This window comes from Oculina patagonica, chromosome 5 (genome assembly GCF_052425735.1).
Source record: "Oculina patagonica isolate OP01 chromosome 5, crgOcupat, whole genome shotgun sequence".
Classification (NCBI taxonomy): Eukaryota; Metazoa; Cnidaria; class Anthozoa; order Scleractinia; family Oculinidae; genus Oculina; species Oculina patagonica.
The window spans coordinates 18,186,328-18,208,186 of NC_135762.1; the positions used below are offsets into that span (position 1 = coordinate 18,186,328).

General features: G+C 38.7%; 2 pseudogenes across 1 annotated transcript in view; one reads left to right on the top strand and one right to left on the bottom strand.

The window, feature by feature from the left end:
• LOC144653073 (uncharacterized) overlaps positions 1 to 21,373 on the bottom strand; it is a 30,515-nt pseudogene extending 9,142 nt beyond the window's left edge. The window contains exons 1-13 of the transcript XR_013570662.1: positions 21,244 to 21,373; positions 20,989 to 21,038; positions 17,524 to 17,564; positions 16,698 to 16,986; positions 15,699 to 15,765; positions 14,565 to 14,619; positions 9,455 to 9,497; positions 9,197 to 9,246; positions 5,085 to 5,195; positions 4,666 to 4,821; positions 3,187 to 3,259; positions 2,688 to 2,749; positions 580 to 770 (exon numbers count right to left, since the gene is read on the bottom strand). The product of XR_013570662.1 is annotated as an uncharacterized LOC144653073 (transcript). The remainder of the gene's footprint in view (positions 1 to 579; positions 771 to 2,687; positions 2,750 to 3,186; positions 3,260 to 4,665; positions 4,822 to 5,084; positions 5,196 to 9,196; positions 9,247 to 9,454; positions 9,498 to 14,564; positions 14,620 to 15,698; positions 15,766 to 16,697; positions 16,987 to 17,523; positions 17,565 to 20,988; positions 21,039 to 21,243) is intronic.
• Positions 18,563 to 18,679, top strand: LOC144655738 (5S ribosomal RNA; annotated as a pseudogene).
• Positions 21,374 to 21,859: the final 486 nt, after the last annotated feature.

Genomic DNA, 21,859 nt, shown 5'->3' on the forward strand with positions numbered 1-21,859 from the left:
TCACCATAGAAAACAATACCGTTCTCAACATAAAAACTACCAATGGAGAAAAACAAACAATAACAAGTTAAAAAATTTTACTCTAAAAGATATTAAATATACATCAACATGAAGAAAAAGATACACAATTGTGTTTTGAAGGAAGAATGCGAAGAAAAAGTTCCAAAATAAAAAATGTGACTTTTTTATCCATGGTTATTTTGTTTAGTGTAAAAAAAAAAACATTCACTCATGTATCCGAGAAAAGAACCCCCTCAGGTATATCAAAATTATTATTTTTTGTTTGTGTAATGGGTATTTTAATTGAAGAATTTCACCAACAGAAAGTATTTAAAGCGTCCCTAGCTGCAAAATGTCTAAATCACAATGCCTGAAGAAAGGGAGATTTTAGCCTGCATTGCAGACGAACTGGCTATACTGGGGTTTAGTTTGTCTGCAATGCAGGCTAGTAGATTTTGGCTCAGAGCAAGTACAAAACAATTTTTAACATTGCCACTGTAATGAACAATAATGAGGCACCATGCTTACTTGATAACTTGTCACAAGTAACATGCTTTATCAATATGATTAGTATTTTACCTAAAACTATTTTCAAGTACATCTGAAGCTGCAGCATTTAATGGAGATTCACGTTTAGTGGCAGTAACACTGCTGGTTACAGTGGCACTAGATTCATGTTTTGTGGCAACAACATTGCTGGCAAGGGTGGGTCCAGAAGGTGACTCATTTGATATGACGGGCGTACGACTCCAGCTTTCCTCTTTGGCTTCCTGTTAGTAAATAACACACCTTGTTATATGGCAGGAATTTACTTTCCAATGGTGGCTGCTTTCATTGGCTACTTCAACATCAATCACATGACATCTAACAATAACAACTGCTACCTGCCAAAAGTCTCAGAGTGAGCAACATTGCAAAATCTATGATGTTAGAGAGTGATGATGCACTGTTACCCGCGAATGATGAGTCTCATTGTGCCATATAACAAATCATATTTGGACTGGTCCCTCAGGAAACCAGGTAATTTTGTTTCCCTCTTATCTCAATGTTTCCCTTGGTCCCCTTCAGAAAATATTGAGGTTCTCAGAAACAAAATTAACTGTTTCCCTATACTACATGCCCTTAAGGTCGCGCAGGACCCTTGCTCATTAATATATTCATAAGCCAAATTTCTTGTTGGAGTGCTATCTTGTAAAGCTTTAATTCACTACATTTTGAATATCGATTCCTCTAAAATTTAATAAGGATACTCAGGGATGATGGAATTACATGATGATTGTCCTTTTACTGAGAGATGACGGTTGTCTGTGATGTTACAAGCCCTTAAAAGTTTAACTGAAGATAATGCGATTTTGTGTCCAAGTTTTCAGCTAGCACAGCGCATCAAGTTAAAGATGAATTCAGTGATGCGCTCGGCTGATGGCGAGCCACGAGGAATGACGCACATTCCGACACTTACACTCATATAACGCAGAATGACAAACGAGAGGGAACGACCACCGCGCAGCCCGGCGAACACGACTGGGCGGACAACTATGATGCTGTCACCGAGGAACGCGAAAACAAAACGAAACAACCCCGAGCGCGCAGACGGACTGGAAATCAGCTTTAAATGATTATATAGCCTAGTGATAAATCGTAACTTCTTTGGTGCTCCCACTAGAACGAAATTTTCGATTTCTGAAACTGCTACAAGTTAATGGCTTCTAAGAGAGTAAAACTGTGAAATCTAAACTTTGAAACATGCTATCTTCATAATTTTTGAGAAGGAAATTTAAAAATTCGCTCTAGCCAGAGCACAATAGAGTACACCAAGTTTATGTTCCTCGCGAATCAACCCTTGAAATTCTATATCAGCGGAGAAAACTTGGACACAAAATTGAAGGTTTTGAGGCTTCCGAAGACCTTCCGAGTTAATGTTTACAACAATGTGTGATATATTCAAAGCTGTGAATCTATTTATGATAATTCCCTGTGTTCCAGCGCACGTGGCACAAAGCTGAGAACAATTACTAGTAATTATTTGTACAAAAGAGTTTAAAAACAAACATTCTCATGAATATTTTGTTTGTTGTCGGCTTCAGTCGTCCAGCAGTTCGTGCATACTCTTTAAATAAATACATACTAATGATTGCAGGGGTCCTGCACGACCTTAAGGAGAGAAGAGAAGACCCAAGGAGTGAACAACAAGGAAGAAAATGTGACGAAAAAAAAAAAAGAAAAGAAAGAAAAGCGAAAAAGAAAAAATAAAAAACCGCTGAGAAGCTTTGTCTCTAGTTCGTTATTATGAGATAAAGCACAAGAATAACCAAAAAAGGGAGTTGACACTTGCGATAAGCACAAGACGACAAAGCAAGTGCAGTGCTTTAAAATAAACATATTTTCAAAAGCTTGTGTTGATCTCATGTTGGTTTACACTCAAGAAATAAGCGCAGCCACAAGTATTAGGAAAAAACATTTTTTTGTGCTTGTGCTTATCTTATGCCAGTTCACTCACAAACTTTTTCTCTTGCTTGTGCTTATCATACAATTAAGTGTGAACCAGGCTTAACACAAGCTACTGATGTCAGTGGAATCAAAACTACTAAAAAAATATTAAACTTAGTTGAACAATTGAAATAACATGAATTACATGTCATATAGTTAAAGTACCACAAAGTTTTCATATAATCTCTAATCATGTTTACCTTCTGTAGCTGCTGCAATTTTTCTTGAGCTTGCCTTTCATTCTTTTCTTTGATCTGTTGTTCTGTATAAAGGCAAGTAAAACATCATATTTAACAAAGTTTTGCTAGGTTCTAATTGAGATAGTATTAAATGTTATTACAATAATGTATTAAGCTATTTTTTTAAAACATTACTCATGCCAATTTCACTTCAACAAATTTAAAATGCGTTTTGCATGTTTAAAAACTCTATATATACTTGGAAATATAAAATTATATTAAAGAAGTTATAAAGGAAGTCTCTTTTCTGCCACTCCTTAACTTTCTTGTTGAGGACTTAGTTTAGTTTTAAGTTTTTTTGGTCTGGTTTTTAGGTGCATTGGATTATAAAACATAATTAGCAAAATTGGTGCAAAAACCTCAAATAAACAGCGTTTTCAAAAAATCAGCCTTATAATTATACATCAAATATTGCATTATCAGACTTGTCAAGAACAAACACATCTGCTTGTACACATACCAAGTTCTTGCAGCCACTTCTTCTTTTCATCAATTTTAGATTGGTAAGTTTCGTACTTTACAACTCCTGGAGCCTAAGAAGAGAGAATACAATTTACCAAGATGGAGGGCAAAACTTAAAATAGCAGACAGTGAATCAATGACTGAAGGATGGACAGACAGATGGATGGGTGTAAGGATAAATGCAGATCCAACAAACAGTGTCCATTAAAATAATATTACAAATGTGACAAAAAGAAACACACATTATAAACCCAAGGGCATATTACAGCAATTCATGTTACACCAAAGCAGACTGTAAGTCATTATGGCTGACAGTGTGACTACTCAAACCACCGGAACGAGACCGAGAGACGCAGAAAGGAGCAAATGAGAAGCGAGACAACATGACGGAATGTGACACAGATCATCGAATCATCGAACCATCATCACGATCGATGAATATGGGTGTACTCACTCGTGCAAGGACAACCTCAAGCGAACACTCCAGAAAGGAGATGGGCAGGACACAGCGAAGAACGAGAAAGAGGGAGAGAGCGCCAGCTTGTAGGTGCCTGTCCACGCGATCTACGCGTCCCGCACTCTCCCGCTTGCCCAAACTCCTCGCCAACTTAATGGAAGTCGCAGGAGGAGCCTGACCACACACAACAGTGTACGTCCTTGCTCCCGGGATGCTCCGCTAGACTGTCGTAGGATTGCAATCTTCGGATCCTGAGAGTCCCGGGACCGGCCGCAGAGAACAGAGACATCGATGACATCGAGAGGAATGTGACCGATTGGTATGATGCCGTGCCTCGATCTACACCATCATTGATGAATCGATTGATTGATTGATTCCGATCATCGATTTTGATCGATGATCACGCGGGAAACCAGGCCGCTTGAAGCAAAATTATAAACAAATATAAACAATCACAAACAAATCAATAACATTGAAGAATATAAACAAAAGCTCTACAACATTTTCAAGTAAAGTTAATGTCATCAAATGCCGCTAAGAATGGGATCTGGGTTGTAGAGCTGTTGTCTAGATGCTTTTACATCACTGCCCTGTTTACAATTACCTTATTACATAAAATTTTCGTGACACTTAAATTTTGCGATTTTGCGAAAATTTTGTATTTTTAATCACCTAAGTAATTTCACGTTTGTTGAGTTAGACACAATTAACATTTCCTTGGCAATATCAATTAACATGTCCTTGAATTAAATAAAACGACTTTATCAAAGGAACAATAACGTCAAAAGTTATTTAACAAAAAGGCAAGGGTCACAATTGAAGTCCACAGCACCCATTTACGTTGAAAATTCCTTCCTTCAGTGGTACTAAACTTATTCTTGATTATTGACATAATATTTACATGAGTCACTCAATTTTAACGTGTCGCGAAAATTTCATGTAATAAGGTAACATTTTAATTGGTCAACTTCTTCCAAGTGGCCCAGTTGGAGTGGTTGCACTGCATGAAACCATTCTTACCCCAACAGCAAATGAACTTCGCATGGCTAAAGGGGTAGTTGTGGTGATGACATCATGTGTGTTTAAGCTCTCTGTAGTTGTCGTCATTAAATGTTTGGACCTGAGGTCAAATGCTGAAACTGATGGCATATTTGTATCACTCGTTGAAGACAAGTCCTGAAATGATTAAAAATAAAATACTAATTACTGGTGCATGGTGAACCCTAAAATGTTTTACTCTTAATGCAATATCTCTGTCAGGCAGAAAATGGTGCATGCTCTTGAGTCTCATAAAACTGCAATAAGCCACCTTAAGCATCACTGTCTTTTGAAAATTTTTACTCAGTAGTGTTAAGTGTGAAATTCCTGATACCATACATGTATGTGACAACTTGAAAATATTTTATCTAAGGTTGGATAAGTTTTACTAGCACACATACCTGATGCATCTTTTTGTAGTCTGCCACAACATTCCCTGACTGGGTTCTTATAGGTGCTCCTCCTCCTGGTCTACCCCAAGGATCATACTCTTCAAGCTCATTTTTGTTAAGCTAAGCAATAATACAAAAAGAATCATCTATTTAAACTGGCCTTGGATGATCTAGCTCAGTTAACATGAAAAAAATCATTGTCAATGTTTTTTTCTGTCATAAAATTACTTTTTATGACATTGACATTTTGAGAATATGCATTCATTGCAGCAAATCAGGGAAGTATGGTAAATCAAGGAGTTACAAAACATAGTGGAAAATGTCTTGAGGACTTTTAAGGACAAATTCAAGTATTTTCAAAGCACATAACTGAATAATAATGTTCCTGATAATAATAATAATAAAAACAACAATAAGAATAATAAATATTGTCATTAGTAATATAATATATTATTATTAGTAGTAGTAGAAGTAGTGAGCACAGCAGCAGCAGAGCAGTAGTAGTAGTAGTAGTAGTAGTAGTAGTAGTAGTAGTAGTAGTAGTAGTAGTAGTAGTAGTAGTAGTAGTAGTAGTACTATGAAGTGATACGAAGCGATACGAAGCATGCTTGAGAACTTGGTAACCAAGCTACAAACTCGGTTCATAATCTGTCCGGCGGACATGTCCAAGCTATTTAAAAACTACCACTATGTCAGACCCATGCCACGCAATCGCTCACCTGTAGCTATAAATAATCATTCACCTAGCTATTTTAAAAATATTTACGAACACTCTGCGCTCTGTGTGAATAGTTATTTTTGTGTTATTCAGGCGTTTGGCTTGGAGCGAGTACAAGTCGTACAATTTACCCGGAATGTGTTGAACATTGCAAAACAACGACTTGTTTTCGGGATATTCCAATTTTTGTTTTGAGTTTATTCTTGGAATCGAAACGTATATTGCAAGCTCAGCAAGAAATATGTGTCAATTGCTTAACCATAAGCCGTTAGATTTATTCCTTTACGTGTTTTCGTTTTCTGTCTCAGGGGAAGAAAACTACCAATTAAATTTTAAAGCATGTTATGAGACCAATGCAAATCAGTCATCACATCTCTACTCACAACATGGAAATTAGTTTCCCCGTCAGGGGATGAAAAAAAGAGAGAGGTGTATTGGTTGAAGAGAAAAGAACAATGCGGTTCATGTTCTGAAGACCGGAAATATGGCACGTGGGGCTACAACGCGCTCAGCTGCTGCAGCAGCCAAAAAGCGGGTGTTGCATTCTTTTTTATAACAACTTTAATCTTCAAATTCAAAGGGTTTTTACAGATCCGAATGGTCGCTTTATCATATGTGATATCGTTGCTAATGGAAAGATCTTACTGTGGCTAACATCTACGCACCTAACGAAGACGACCCAAATTTTTGAGTCTTTTTATCATTTATCTACTTATGTGAGGAAATATAATCGGTGGGGACTTATAAAAAGGGCGGCGCGACATGCCGACAGAGGAGCGGAACCCGGAGCAAGAGATCTTGGCGCCAAAACAAACCCGTCATGCCGACTCGTTTCCTAGTAGGAATTCTATGCGATGCTCATGCAGACATCTCCGTGAACAGACCACAATATCACCCTAACTATCTATACCTCTAACCCCGGGGGCCTGGGAACCCCAGCAACAACTAAGGAGTGACAGCTCTTCTTTGGAAAGATTAAACTAAAAGTGCGAGAAAAAACAATATCCTACGCCGCGTACAAAAACGCAACTACAAAGAGACAAGAGGAAGCATTAGAAAGTGAAATCGCCCTGTTAGAAATCACTGGATTGCAGAACAACCCCTCAATCACCGTCCAGAAAGATTACCACCAAAGAGAAAATGAGCACGGCGATTGAAGTCGCTAGACCGAGGGAAGAAAATATCCGAAAAAGGCACGTAACAGGACAAGTCAAAGAATGACAGATGACACGGAAGAGCGGACAGAGAAACCTGTACAGTCAAAATCCCAACTGCTTTCAATCATCAGTGTTCGCCAAAGTAAACACCACTTCATTGACTCAAGAAGAACAAATCTCTGCGAAGGAAAATTAACTCAAAAGGAATGTTTTGAAGCACTGAAGTATGAATCCCGACAAACACCAGGCACTGATGGACTTCCCGCTGAATTACAGTCTTTTGGATAGATATCGCCCCGTTGATCTCGGCCCCAATTACGCTGACTCTGTTGCCCTCAGTCTCACAGGCGAGGGCTCCCAAAAGGCGCGGCACTCACAAAATGGCGGCCCAACCCCACTGAACAAGCCGAGACGAACACGCCCCACCAACCACCAGAAGGGGATCGCATGCCCAATGCAAAGACACCGGCACTGACGTAGGATTTGAATGGCCCATGACCAGAAGGGTGCGAGGACAACAAAAGCACAATGGCTGGGGCGAGAAGAGGTGAGACAAGGGCCCACTGTCCGACAGAGAAGCGCGAAAAAAAAAAAAGGGAGAGAACGCCGAAACAGACGGTGCCCCGGGAGGGGGGAGGAGGGAGCGGCGACAGACGAAGGAGGAAGCGGCCGACGAGAGTCACCCCCGCCACATGGGGCGGGGGGGAGAGAAGCGGGGCGGGCGAGAGGGAAGAGAGCGGGACCACACGGAAGCGGGGGAGAGGGAGGAGGACAAGATGAGGGGGAGCAGGCCCCGGGGGCAACGGAGAACCCCGAGCGCGGGGCGTCCGGGTGCCGAAGGCATTAAGCAAGAAGTGTTACCTTTTCACTCGATGATTGTGCCAAGGAGTATGAACAACATTCAATCATTCAAATTCTGTAAGAAGAACTATCCCATTGATCACCAAATCTTCACAACTCTCCAACTCATGGTGCGTCTTATAACCGAGCGTTTTTGGAAAATTTTCAGTTTGGAAACTTAGCATGACAAAGTTGCCAAGTTTGGAGTGTGTCTTATAACCGAGTGCGCCTTATAAGCGAATAAATAGGGTATTATTATTACTATTATTATTATTCAAAGTACGTGCCAAATGAAGAAAAATAATAATAATTACTCTGCCCACTTTTATGGAATTTCACCAAAGGAAACACGATAAAACCAACCTTTTGCCACATAGTTTTGCAACAATTTTTACATGATGTTATAACAACATCAACACAATAGAAAGTTGCCAAGATTGCTACTTGAGCAATTCATCAGCTTTGGAACTACAAGGTTTGATTGGGCAGTGTTTACTGGGCATTTGATGCAACTCTATGGAGAAAATCTACAAACTCATAATCTTTGGACATTTAAAAAGCATTGTCTAGCCTTAAAATCTGTTAAGCCCAGGCCAAACAAGGATGAGAGTTGATGAGAGTTCAAACTCTCGCTCTCATTTGGCATGGAATTCTCCTGCACTCTCATCGACTGTCATGCGCTTTCATTGACTTTAAACGTGCTCAAATTTTTTAATGACAGTTTGACGGACTCTAGTTCTCGTTTGGCCTGAGTTGATGATAGTCCATGAGAGTTGACGATAACTTTCATGAGAGTCAACTCTCATCAACTCTCATCCTCATTTAGCCTGGGCTTTATTGGGAGGTGCAGTGGCCTAATGGTTAGTGCACCGGACTCCAGATCGAGCAGTCCGAGTTTGAGGCCTGGCCGGGGTCATTGTGTTTTGTTCTTGGGCAAGACACTTTACTCTTAGTGCCTCCATCCACCCAGGTGTTTAAATGGGTACCGGCAACATAATGCTGGGGGAAGTACCCTGCGATGGACTAGCATCCAATTCAGGAGAGAGTAGAAATATTCCTAGCCGCTTAATGCTACAAAAACTGGGATAAGCTCCAGCAAGTATAGGCCACTAGGCTTGAGGCTTTCCTTTATTGATAAGGGATTACCATTGTTGCTGGAGCTTGCATCAGTTCACATGAATGTGTAGATTTTGAAAAGCTTGCATCATCATCATGCATGTGGTAATAAAACTAAACAGAGCTGCTTTCCTGCAAGCCTGAGACTGCGAGAAGGTGTCCCAGAAAACTTGAAGACAACAAGACCCCTAAAATTTGGCAAAAACTCTACAAGACACATTTTTTGAATGACCATTCACCACTCCTAACCCTGCAAACATAACATCATTTAATTAATACTGCAGACTTACCGATAAATATCTTTTTGCCCTTTCCGCCTCCTTCGCAGCTATTTGTTCATCTGCCATAACAACCAAAAGATTGATTTTATTAATGTATGGATCAGACAACCATACATACACATATAGCCATTGTTTCTCTTCATCTTGTTCATTATGTGCTGTCTTCCATATTACAGACTGACTAATAAGTAACTTGTCATTGTGTTAACCTGCTTTAAACCCACTTTGTTAAGCTAAATTTAAATACAAGTAAACTATATGCATTACCTAGCTCCTTCTTCCATTGAAAATTCTTTTTGGAAACATTTACCTGCATAACAAAAGGAAAATTTGTCATAGATAGGCTTAGCTGCATGTACTTGAGTAAAGTATACACCTGACAAGAGCAATATGTTGTTGCTACAGTTGAACGGTATGATCCAGCTACTGTTGAACGGTATGATTTCATCAGTACATGCAAATGCCAATGTATTATCACAGGCTTACCATCCTCTTGTGACTGGTCACAGCATGCCCATATGAATATTCAAATTCAAATTCGCTTTTATCTGAGATCTTGGGCCTTGAAAAAAACAGTCTTTGAACTGTGTTCTGGCCTGAGTGCAATCAGTTAGCGCCATAGTCCTTTTAAACTTGTCCGAATATCAAATTAGGTCATAAAATTAATTTGTCCATTTACAATGATCTGTACAACCAGCTGGTACAATTTATACAATTTTCACTAAAAATGGTCAAAACAACTGCCTGTGCTCTCCCCAGAAGGCTAAACGTGTTCCACAACAAAACGCCTTATAGGGGACCCAACGGAAATACTTCGGAAATCACGACCACGGAACCAAAGACAACGTGAAGTGAAAAATTAATTTGTACTTGCTATTTCTAAGATTTGTTGAGTGCACTACCAAGTATAATGTTTAAAGAACTGTTTATTACATTAAAAAACATTTCAAGCTGAGATGCAAATAAATTTTCAAATTCATGTTGTCCTCGACTTCGCCGTCGTGATTTCCAAAGTATTTCGTTGGGGTGCCCTGGGTAGAGGACATTTTGTCGTGGACCAAATTTTGCTTTCTGGGGAAGCACAGGCAGATATTTTGACCAATTTTAGTTAAAATTGCAGAAATTGTACCAGCTGGTGGTACAGATCATCATAAATCGACAAATTTACGACCTAATTTGATATTCCAGCTAGTTTAAATGTAGAACGTGACAAACTGATCGCACTCAAATTAGGCCATCCCAGACTACAGTTCAAGGACCGTTCTTTCGAGGACCGAGATCTCAGATAAAAGCAAGTTAAGGAAATATATTTCTTTGGGCTACATTTCAGAGGCGGTACCGGATTCTTCGATGTTGAGGTTGCACGCCTTGTGTAAATATTTGTATTCTGTACAGGAGTTGAAAACAGTACTTAAACTCATGAAACTGCTCTCACATGCTTCAACTCGCCAAGAAAGCGGCACAATAAACTTAAACAATGCAAAAATATTTCCATCTCATTTTAATACAAATACACAGCCATAAAAGCAGATTTTAGGAAGCTTGAATATTTACAATAGCAATTAGCAAAGAAATTTCAATATTCGTATGGGCATTCTGCAACCTCACAAACAGAGGATAACGATGGTAAGCCAGTGGTATTATATTAATTTCCAGCTATGTTGTGTTTAATACTTATTCTTAGTAATTTACTTATTTACTAGTGTCCCGGTGCCGAACACGGGAGGAGAGGGAATGTGGCGAAGACGTGGTCCGACCACGGGCCTGAATCGGAAAATGTGATGTGAAGGCGAGGAAAGGCAATGCCGGGAAGAGTGAAGAAGTGAGACCCGGAGAGCAGCCAGCGGGCTATCGCTGCTGACCTAGTCCGGCATCAGGCAGACCACTGAACCGGACGCCACAGAGCCACATCAACTTCCACACTGCAGATCCACTCACCGGACCACGAGGTCCGTGAACAGTTACCCCCCCGAAACACACAGGCGTGACGCCATGTCCGAGGGAGACAGCAGGAACGGCCCGCCGGAGCAGACACTCCATAGGGGTTATTTATTAATTGACGACCTAAGCCCCCAACCCGACACATCCGAGCAGACCCCGGGACAGATGCGCCCGCCCCCAGGGGGCGAGCACGACCGACCCGGAAGCCGCAGCCGCCAAGGGGCGAGGCCCACACGTGCGGAACGCGGAACGGAGGCAACATCGGAAGTGCGACACCCGCCACCCAGGAAACCGAGAACGGAACACGGGGAGAGAGCGAGCCCCCCGCCCACCACGAGGGCCCGCGCGAGACAGGCGCCGCCGTCCGGGCAATTAGTGGTACAATTTTATGAACACTTGGATGTGATTTATATTTTCAAGCTGCATAATGCCAAATGGACCTTTTTTAGACTTGAATCAGTTTTAATATAGTCTGTTTAAATTTCAAATATATTAATATTAGGCGGTTTAATTAACAAATAGAAAAACCTTGGATGATGAGTTGCTTGTTAAGGCACTTTACAAGAAAAATTAATGATAATGTTAATCAACGTTTCGATTTATCGACCATCATTTTCAAGATTAAAATGTTTGTAAGTGTTTCAAGTTGTTAAGAGTTGAATTTTAAATAGTAATTAACTTTCATTCCAATGTGCGTGGTGGTTATGCAAATATTAGTCATCTGTAAATAACTTCGCGCGAATCGAGTCCGATTGCAGGTTGAGTGAAGGCTTAAGATCTTTGATGTACAGCATTTCGTAGATTAGGCATTCAATGGAATGAAACTTAATTATTATTCAAAACTCAACTCTTAACAACTTGAAACACTCAGAAACATTTTAATCTTGAAAATGATGTTCGATACATTGAAATGTCGATTAACATTATTACTAATTTTTCTAGATAAACCTTGACCATGCTTTGTTCTGAATAAAGCACGCAAGTGACGAGAGTACGCACAAAGTGTAGGGTGATTTAACACGAGCAGCAGTTGAGTGTTTCTCCCTATTTCTTGAGTAAAATTTCTCCTTCTGTTTGCAAAAGAAGCGATATCTGAAATGATGTACAAGCTGCACATGCACACAAACGGCAGAAGATGGCAAAATCATTCTTAAGCTGCATGCTTTGTACTTGCATAAAGCATGCTGTTTAAACACTGGAGTTGTGCTGCAGTCAAACCTTTAGATTAAGCAGCCCCTCTGTTAAGGTTACTGTAGACCTTCAGGGGTGTCTTCCGGGAAATCGTTCATACGTGCGTATCTTTTTACAAAACCTTGGAAAAGTATATATCACTGTAAAGCTAATAAAATGTAGAATCTAAAGAAATAATTATTTTAAAGATTCAGTCTAATGGTAAGCTCACGCAAGCCTTAAAAAGCACCACTGTTGATGTTTGCTAAATTGAATTACAGTGCCCCGGAACGAACCTGAAGGGAAACACAGTCGAGTAGCGGGGCGAGTAGGGGTCGAAAAGACAAAGGGGGAAAAGGGAATGGAAGTTGTTCGAGAGGGGGTGGAGTATCGAGTTCGAGTTACCGGGGTTTACTGTACCTGCTTTCGTGTTCATAGGTACGACCAAACAAACTGGACAGTGTCAATCAGCAGGTAATTGACTACAAAAGTGTGTGAGGCTTTTTGGATATTCCTATTGGTTGCTAAGAAAAGCTATTGTAAACTCGGCGATTAGAATATTTGCTGATCTTCGTCACGTGAGAAGACGTAAAACGCGGAATATTTGAAATATTGAAAAAGCCTCACACACTTTGGCGCGTTAATAACCAAGGAACATTTTGGCCAAGTTTCGTTAAAATCCGTCTAATCTACATACCCTATTAATTCGCTTGAAGCAGTGGAATCCTCGCAAAAATAAAGGCCGAGTTTTTTGCTCCGAAAGATTTGCAAGCTTATCACACCTCATGAAAGTAGTTGTCAACGTGGTCATGCCGCCGACCAATGAAACACAAGCCTGCGTCCACCAGAGACTCCTCACCAAAATAGTCCAAAATAGAAAACATTATTCATGGTCGAATTGATTTGAACGTGGCTCAAGGGGACAAAAAACTTTCCAGAACCCTAAATTTGGCCCGAATATTTCGAGTACTAGCAGCTATAGTAATATGGAAAGAAGACTAGAGGGACAACACGGGAAAACAAAAGGAAAATGAAGCCCAGCAAACGAGAACGGACGGGAAACCAGGGCGAAAATCGCAGCGAAACGGCGACCGGCGACCCAAACAAAGTGCTGTAGCGGGGATGAATTCGTTCAGGAAAGCTTTCCCTTGAGTGTTATTGTTCGATTTGTTCTTGAGCTCCAACTGAACATCAATTTGCTTCTGGCTTTCTTCTAATCTTCCTCGTTCATTTTCATTTTCTTCAACGCGGTTTTCTTACGAAGTTTCATCCAAGTTGTGTTCTCTCTTCTCAACGAACTAATATCATTTTTTTACAGACTTTTGCATGAAAATTCACTGATCCTTGTAGTCTAACAAACGCTAAACAGCACAGCTCTCTAAAACATTCAAATCTGCGTAACTCGAGTCGCCGGATGAAGTTTGCCGCAAAAAATGTGCGGAGCGCCCCATGTTGAATTAGGATTATAACTCCTTTAGCTATTTATTAACTCTTCTGAAAAGAAGTTTTTCCTCAATATCTGGCGATCATTGAACAATTTTACATTACTTTTTTCACCAAACTATAAGATCAGTGTTTTAGGATTAAAATAAGCAAAGAAAAAATTTTCGCAAAATTTGGCCTCTGAAGGTCTACAGTAACCTTAAGTGGTGACTTATCAAATTCCTGGAATTAACTGCTCCCTATATTTACTTCCCACTTCCCATATTTACTCCTTTTTTCCACTTTGCATATTTACTATCCACTTCCCATATTTACTTACTGCTTCCCATATTTAAATTAGACCTCTGTTGACAGGTCACCCTCTACTAAGCAGAGGCTGTTACTGTTAGGGCCTCTTTACATGAGAGTTTTCCTCTCGGTTCCAGGACGATTTCATCCCTGTCCTGAGTACGGGGATGAAATTTCATCCTGGGATGTAACATGGCGAAAAACGCCATGTACCGGTAAACAGTCTTTCCGGGATGAAATGTAATGTAATGTAAGCACGGGGCAAGATGAATTCAACTTGGGCGGTACAACTTATGTCCTGGGGCATCCCAAAACAAAAATCACAAAATGTCCATCATGTGATCCAATTCACATGTAGTTCTCAATTTTCTATTTGCACACACTAAATTCTAGAAGGGCAATATCTAAAGTTAGTGCATTACTCACAACGTACCTCTTAGAAATGCTTCATGTAGTTGAAGTATATTTAAAAAATTCAAATGTGTACTGATATAATAACACTTACATGTATTGCATCACATAAATATAAGATTACCTGATCTTGGTTTGCAACTGTACCCTCAAGCATGTGTTTGGTTTTAGATTCTGTTCTGTTGATTTCATTGATTACAATTAATTCTATACATGTAGAAACAATCGTCTGTACTAGAGTTATTTACTAAGCCCATGAAATAGTTGTTACACTTTTTATAGATACTCTGAGACACTTATTTAATTGTTTTCTATTGTTTAGTTTTGACTATTCAGGGATGTCGCTAAAGGCTGGCTGCCTGCTAAATCACTGGCTGAAAGAGGACTTAAATTCAGCTGATATTTCACATGAAAACAAAGACTTAGGTAAACTTTTAGAGCTGCCAAGGCCAGAAAAGCCCCAGGGCACTCCCCTATATGGCCTATATGGGGTTGGGGTTAGGGTATGGTTTTTGACTCCTCCAGCCCTGAACAGGGTACATAATTTCAAGCTCCTCTGTCCTAAACAGGGACTGAACCTGTCCTAGACAGGGTATGGCTTCAATACAGTAACCTTTTAAGTGGTGACTTATCAAATTCCTGGAATTAACTGCTCCCTATATTTACTTTCCACTTCCCATATTTACTATCCACTTCTCATATTTACTTACCGCTTCCCATATTTAAATTAGACCTCTGTTGACAGGTCACCCTCTATTAAGCAGAGGCTGTTACTGTTAGGGCCTCTTTACATGAGAGTTTTCCTCTACTGTCGTCCATGTATTTACATTGTTTTCCCTTTCACTTCAATAAAAAGCATTATTTTATTTGGTGGGATCGGTGTTTTCGCTTTTCAATGCGTCAAACATCGCGTACGGGACGCAATCACAATAAAGTGTAAATGACTGTTGATGTTGTCCTTTGTCCTAAATAGGGTCTTAAAATAGGGGGTGTTGGCCTACACAGGGTAGGCATTTTAAGTTTTTACTGTCCTAAACAGAGTCAGGGTTTCAAACCCCCAGCAGCACCCCTATACCTAAACTTAAGTCAAGTACCCACCCCGGGAGAAAAGCCAGCTGGGCTTGTTGGTGAGCTGGCTTAGTGTTTTCTTAGCTAAATCCCTGACTGTTAGATATTGTTTCACAGGTTAAATGATATCACTCTAACAAGGTAGCGGTAAGGCACTACATTATGTTATCAAAGACTGTTTGACTGATACCTTTCTTGATTCTCTCTTAATGATGGCTGATAAACTGCAGTTTGTTGTTCTGTACTTTCCACTGTTCCTGTGAGGAAGTAAAGAAAAAAATATATAAAATTTTTTACCTGCATGCACATAGTTGTAAAATGTAAAATTACGCACCAGACAGAGTCAGTCTCCGAAGCACCATGAGTGCTAGCAGATTAACAACAACAACAACAACAAACAACAACAAAAGTTTATTTGAACTGTAAAATTACAAAAAAAAATTTTTAAAAAATAAATAAATTAAAAATATATACAGTTGCTGGTCACCCAAAAAAAATAAAAATATAAAATATTTGGGGGCCCCCCATTTTTTTTTTTAAAAAATATATATAAAAAAAAAAAAGGAATTTTTTATTTTTTAATTTTAAAAAAAATTAAAAAGGGGTAAAAAAAAAAAAAAAAAATTATAAAAAAAATAAAAAAAAAAAAAAAAAAAAAAAAAAAAAAAAAAAAAAAAAAAAAAAAAAAAAAAAAAAAAAAAAAAAAAAAAAAAAAAAAAAAAAAAAAAAAAAAAAAAAAAAAAAAATTATTCATTTGTCATTTTTAAATAAATAAATGTTAAATGAGTTATTTGTTATTGAAATAATATTTGCTTAAAAGGTAAAATAATATATATGTTGTGGTTTAATTTTATCTTTGGTTTAAAACTTTTCAAACCAGTTTGATTTTCATTTCCCTGTGTTTCAGATTATGTTAATGAACATAAGACAATGAAAAATAAAAATCAAACTGGTTTGAAAAATTTTAAACCAAATATAACATTGAACCACAACATATATAAAAGGCTAAAAAGCTACCTAAACAATTAAAAAGAACCAAACGTTTGGTTCTTTTTAATTGTTTATAACTTTTTAGCCTTGTATATATATTATTTGTTATTGATTTTGGCCTAGGAGGTGGACCCTTATTCAAAGTGGGTGCTTAAGAGAGCATGGGAACAGTAATCCCAATCAAGAGCAAAGTACATACTTTGAGAATGTTGCCCATGCCCAGCAGGTAGGTCATGACTGTGTAAGGCCTGTACATCTGCAGATGTGAGGGATAACAAGATTCTTGACAGCTGATCTTTTGTCACATAACCAGCATCTTCTGAAGCTTGGCCCTTCCTTGTAGTTTGAGGTTTTGTCAGTTTAGCATCATTAGCATCTTTTTGCTGTGACTTGGGTATGGACTTGGTTTTTTCATTTTGTTTTAAACGGTTTGTCTTAGGCGGAAGTCTGCGTGCTTGAGAAGAGAATCCTTTAGAGCTTTGTCTTCCCTAAAACAATTAAACACCAGGACAACAATAAAGCACATAAAAAATACAGGGTTCTCATAGCTTTTACATAAGTTTCCATTCGTGATAAAAAGAAAAAAGTTAACTCTCTGTCATTATGCATCATGCAGATTGCTCCTATTTCACTTGATCTTAACAACCAATAAGAATCGTTAATTCCATGTGCTCAGTTGTTGTGACTGGAACAAAACTTTTGTAAGCCTTTGTGCATGGCTGGCTTTTGCCCGCTAATTGTAGTTTATTTCTGCACCATTTAGGAGTCCATCATCCCCAGACAGATCCCAACAAAGTTATTTATCTGCAAATTTTGCTGCTCTTAGAGCATGTTATAATTTTAATTTTGAAAAGTTATTTTCCATGCTTTCCTATCAAATACATCAGAGAGACAAGTTGAAACCAGACAATTTCAATCTACACATAGTTTTTTTCCCTACTAGCCGAAAGCACAACACTGATTTGTAATAAATTATGTTAAGTCATGAAGGTCAGGCCACATGAAGCTCTTCAGTACATAATTACCTTAACAACTCCGTGTTTGGCTTCAGTTTTAAATAAGTCCTCTAAAAAAGAAAAATGTTTAACTTAACTAAATGACGAAAACAGTCTTGAAAATAAATCCCCTTACTATAATTACATAATATATAAGTTACATGTCTATGTACATATGCTGGTATATCTTGTAAAAACATTTAGAGTCTACTTTTAAAATACAATGTGTATGAAGGGGTGACCCTATTCAGCAGAATGGCAGAATGTCGGAATGGCACGCGGAATGGCGGAATGGCGGAATATCCTAAAACACGGAATGACGGAATATCCTAAAACGCGGAATGACGGAATATCCTAAAACGCGGATTTGTGAAACATTTAAAAAGAAACAACAACAGCAACAAAAACAAAAACAAACAAACAAAGGGAAAATTTTAACTACTAACTTTCTCAGACAGCGATTATAAAGGCTAAGAATGTCGCTAATAATGATTCAGGTTCTTTAACTTGTGGATATTCGTTGCGGTGACAGAGAAACCAAGTTGTTTACGAGAGGGGCTAGCAGTTGAAAACCAGTTCACACTTAATATATTCCTTAATTAAAATGACGGGTTCTTTTTATATCTTCTTAATCGTTCGAGGACGTCGATCTCGAGCCAGGATTTCGTGGTAGGATATCGAGTGATCAAGTGAGGATTTCGCTAATACAGAAGACGTTCTCGCCCCGTTCGAGACAATGAAACGTACAAAGCTGAGGTACGTAAACGAAGCCGTTATAAAGAAAATGGAAGGGCCTGAAATTTATTGAGTTCGTACTGAGAAATAATAATAAAAGGAAACCAAAAACAAGGGGTTTCCGGTTGGTCACCCATCCAAGCACTAACCCCGACCAACAGGGCTTAACTTCGGCGATCGGACGAGAGCTGGTGCTTTCCTTGTGGTATCAGTCCCAGAGACGAGAAAAATAAGCTTATAACAGTATAAGTCCAGTCATAGCATCGTTCAAAAAGATCCATTACACCTAACCAGGTGTAATGTAACATCACTCTTGTAACTTTTTTTCGTCTCTGGGACTGATACCACAAGGAAAGCACCGGCTCTCGTCCGATCGCCGAAGTTAAGCCCTGTTGGTCGGGGTTAGTACTTGGATGGGTGACCAACCGGAAACCCCTTGTTTTTGGTTTCCTTTTATTATTATTTCTCAGTACGAACTCAATAAATTTCAGGCCCTTCCATTTTCTTTATAACGGCTTCATTTACGTACCTCGGCTTTGTACGTTTCATTGTCTCAAACGGGGCGAGAACGTCTTCTGTATTAGCGAAATCCTCACTTGATCACTCGATATCCTACCACGAAATCCCGGCTCGAGATCGACGTCCTTGAACGATTAAGAAGATATAAAAAGAACCCGTCATTTTAAGGAATATATTAAGTGTGAACTGGTTTTCAACTGCTAGCCCCTCTCGTAAACAACTTGGTTTCTCTGTCACCGCAACGAATATCCACAAGTTAAAGAACCTGAATCATTATTAGCGACATTCTTAGCCTTTATAATCGCTGTCTGAGAAAGTTAGTAGTTAAAATTTTCCCTTTGTTTGTTTGTTTTTGTTGCTGTTGTTGTTTCTTTTTAAATGTTTCACAAATCCGCGTTTTAGGATATTCCGTCATTCCGCGTTTTTGGATATTCCGTCATTCCGCGTTTTAGGATATTCCGTCATTCTGTGTTTTAGGATATTCCGTCATTCCGTGTTTTAGGATATTCCGCCATTCCGCCATTCCGCCATTCCGCCATTCCGCGTGCCGTTCCGTCATTCCGCCATTCCGCCGAATAGGGTCACCCGTATGAAGAGGTTAATCAATCTGACAAGCACAGACTAGGGTACATAAAGATAAAGTAAAAAATTTCATCTGAAGGCCTTTTAATTAGTGATGAGATAAGTGTTAAGACTGAGGAAAATTCATAATTATAACTAGCAATGGTATATTGCAATTCCTGAGTTTTGATTGATTAACAGGCAATGGTTAACAGGCAAAAACATTAATGGTTTTGATTGATTAACTGGACTGATGATGAAGGGGTTTTCCTGAAACGATTCTCTGTTTCTCAAGAACTATTAAGACGGAATCCACTAGGAAGTCGAGTAATATTTATTAAAGTTGGACAAAAATCAATTTCCAGAATAATTTAAATCCTATTGCGTTATTTCCTACCCTTTATAAAAGGTAAAGATGTAAGTAATTATCCGTGATAACGCCAACAACAATTTCTTATCAGAGACTGAGAAAATGAATTTCAAAGTTCACAAGGTATGGGCAAAATCTCACGTGTAGCCATTTTGTAAATTCGTCTTAAGCGATTCAGTGGAATTCAGCGGAACTTCAAAATGTGTTTTCGAAGTGTGGTGTTGTTAGAAAAGATTTCTTTCGATAAGATATTTGAAGCAGTAACAAAAAAGTTTGCAATAATCTAAAAATAATTCTGGTACAACAATTTCTTATCAGAGTCTGAGAAAATGATATTTAAAGTTCACAAGCTATGGGCAAAAGCTTACATCTTTTAAGCGATTCAGTGGAATTCAGCGGAACTTCAAAATGTGTTTTCGATGTGTGGTGTTGTTAGAAAAGATTTCTTTCGATAAGATATTTAAAGCAGTAACACAAAAGCTTGCAATCAGGTGTAAATAGTTTTGGTACACAATTTTGTCCAATAACTACTCGAAGTCCTGGCGGATTTCCTCTTAAGCACTTTTTGAACACATTAATTTACACAAATTGAAAGCCAAAGTGCTACACAGCAACACTTTATTTATCTTTTAAATGGTATATAAGCTCATATACCTTTGACCACAAATATGGCAGCCGATATGCGTCAACAAAAACAGATGGGGAGCTCAAATATTGCAATCCTTTGGGAGTTTTTAATAAAACAATAATTCCATTTGCACTTGTTGGATATTAGCTCGTTATAGCCATCTCATATCCAACGCGCTCGCAGAATAATTGTAAATAATATTTGCCTATTCCAGACATTAAGTTAGTTGGATTTTAGATAATTTTGCCCATACCCAAGTGCTTTAGCTGTTAGCCACTTTGAGTGGCAGTGAATTTTTTGCAGTGGGAATGGTTGGCAACCTCTGGACCAGTAACTGACAGTTTGCAGTACTTTACACTTTAGAATAGCCAGTGCTGTTGTGTTATTTTGCAAACAAAATGTGTCAGAGATAAACTTGTTGACAGATTAATGGATATGCAGTGAATATAACCTGAAGAAATCCCCCGTGTTGACAGAAAACTTTGAATATGATTAGTTCCCCTCTTTTCCTCGGATCCTTTTTGCAAGCAGAAAATTATGGTAATAAATGATAGAACCAAGAAGGGACTGGAGTGAAGAAGGATAGGGTGACAGTAATGTTTGTTTGAGAGCACATTCACATTATAGTCCGGTTACTTTATACACACACTTAACTTGAAGTGTGAACATTCAATCTACTAACCTTCATTCAAAACTATATCAAACTTGCCCTTATTAGTGTTGACTTTAAGCCTGTAAAAGAAAGCAAAACTAAAAAAGAATACACCTATCGCAAAGCCATGGGGATAGAAATCTACTTGCTACTACGCCAACAGCTAGCCAACTAAGCTTATAGTTTCGATCAAACAAGTTGACACTGCCAACAAGAAGAGCACATTCTCCCCAGCATCAAATAAAAACTCCCTCTATACTATAAAAATATATGCCAATATCTCACATTTTTTTGGTTCAGCTTTTCACTCCAAAATTGTTAGAAAAAACAACGATCGGAAATAACCATATTCGTCACCATATTTGTTTTGGTTCTTGTTGCTCTGAGTGAGGCCGCCATGTTTGAGGAGCCTTCGTTCGCTATGTCAGCGGGTTGACGGATTGATACGTGGTATAACAGACTCCTGTTCACGAGTTAGCTAGGCTCTCACGTCCAGCTAGCTGCCCCTGCATACTGATAATAGTAAGACTCTCGCGTTGCGCGAGCGTGAAGTCCCGGGGGGCTACTTGAAAAGGTTTGATACGGGGAGGCTTCGCCCCGAGGTCCAACCCCTTACCCTTTTATATACCATTTTGACAGAAAAAGTACCCCTTTCGTATACCTTTGCCCTTTCACATACCTAAATGACATGACATATACCTTACACAGGAAGTCTTATTCTCATTTTTATGTAGTGTTAAATAAATCAAAATGATAAAGCCGTAAGATGCGTCTGTTCGAAATATTTTTATTAAAGACCCCTTTAAATACCTAAATGACAGATTTCCCTACCCTTTCACATACCTAATCTTGTGAAATTCCTACCCTTTTATATACCTGAAGCGTGAAAAAGGTACCCCTT